At 35.3% G+C, this 1,753-nt stretch overlaps 1 non-coding gene across 1 annotated transcript; it reads left to right on the top strand.

The window, feature by feature from the left end:
• Positions 1 to 1,039: 1,039 nt before the first annotated feature.
• Positions 1,040 to 1,110, top strand: TRNAC-GCA (transfer RNA cysteine (anticodon GCA)). The gene has a single exon. It is a non-coding gene; the product is annotated as a tRNA-Cys (tRNA).
• Positions 1,111 to 1,753: the final 643 nt, after the last annotated feature.

Here is a 1,753-nt window from a genome sequence, read left to right as displayed (position 1 = left end):
ACAATTTAAAGGATTGATTGATGTGTTTAACTATTAAAAGTGAAAAGACAAAGAGAGGGCTAAGCTTAAAAAAGAGATGTTGGTTCAATTCAAACTGGAACATCATTCGGTTATTGAATCATAAATGGAACTATAGAATATGGATTTAGGTCTGGTTTATATGGATGGAAAGTTAAGACATAGGCCTAAAACTTTTATGTAGAGTCCAAGATTCAAAACAGTCGTTTTCAAGTTCAAATTGTAGCAACAAATGAGAACTCAGAATTTGTCCTACAACTCAGACATTTTTTAGAGTTCAACCCATATCTCGAGTTCTACAAGTCCAAATGAGCTCATTCTTGTTTTGTTGGAAAGCTGAGACAAATTCTCAGAACTTTAATGGAGACTATATGTTCATATTCTGATGTTTTGTTAAAACAAGAAGATAATGGTTGTCATCAAGTCAAGAGATGGTCATCCACTCAATAATTAGTCATCAAATCAATAGTTCTGAATTTTAGCCTATAAAAGAAGGCCTTCAACCAATTTTGGGACAAATGATCTCATCTTCTTATGTTTATTTCTGCTTTACTGTTGTACATAAGAAATGAGTCTCGATTTTTTTTACTGCAAATTTAGAAGCTGTTTTCTTTCACTCATATAACTATCTAATTTAGTTCATCAATTCAAATTATGAATAAAAAAAATAAAGATATATATTCAATTAATTTCACCTTCATAGCCCAAAGTCTCGATAATTAGCTCTTGGTCTTCCAGTCAAAAAACAACGTCGGTGAAGACGTGTTGGTGCACTATTTCGCGGTGGGGATTGTAACTTTCCATGAATTTCCTATTTATCACTCAACGACGGAACTTTGCTTTTTTTTTTTTTTTTGAGGATCAACGAATCAAATGATATTTTTGTTCTAATTTTTGCCTCTTCTTCTCCAGCTGAATCAAACTTTTCCTTGCCATATACAAGTACAAAAGTACAAAAAAAAGAAGTTTAGTAAGAAAAAAATGGGGGGGATTTTCGTCTATTTTTTATTTCTATTGCCTTGGCGACATGGCCGAGTGGTAAGGCGGGGGACTGCAAATCCTTTTTCCCCAGTTCAAATCCGGGTGTCGCCTGATCAACAAAAGACGTGAAATACCTTATTCTGTTTTGCTGATATATTGTCCCCAATAGAAACAGCGGAGGAAAAAGACTCGTGATATTTCCAAGAGCGCTGCTGCTTATTTTGTTTGCGTTTAATCTTTCCCGATTCCACTAGCAATATCCATACGATTGAGTCCTTGGGTTTCCGAAATAGTGTAAAAAAAAGTGCTTCGAATCATTGCTATTTGACTCGGACCTGCTCTAAAAAAGTCGAGGCATTTCGAATTGTTTGTTGACACAGATAAAGTCAAGGAAAACCTCTGAAATTATTCCAATATTGGACCTTGGACATAGAATAGTTCTGAATCGAATCTCTTTAAAAAGAAGATTTTTTGTCTCATGGTAGCCTGCTTCAGTCCCTTACAAAACTTTTGTTATTGGGTTAGCCATACACTTTACATGTTTCTAGCAATTCACATGGCATCATCAAATGATACAAGTCTTGGATAAGAATCTACAACGCACTAGAACGCCCTTGTTGACGATCCTTTACTCCGACAGCATCTAGGGTTCCTCGAACAATGTGATATCTCACACCGGGTAAATCCTTAACCCTTCCTAAAACTTCCATCGAAGAGAAGCAAATGAAAGGCTTTCATAAAAATTCTCGTAGAA

Source organism: Populus nigra, chromosome 2 (assembly GCF_951802175.1).
Source record: "Populus nigra chromosome 2, ddPopNigr1.1, whole genome shotgun sequence".
NCBI classification, from domain to species: Eukaryota; Viridiplantae; Streptophyta; class Magnoliopsida; order Malpighiales; family Salicaceae; genus Populus; species Populus nigra.
This window is presented reverse-complemented; position numbering and strand designations above follow the sequence as displayed.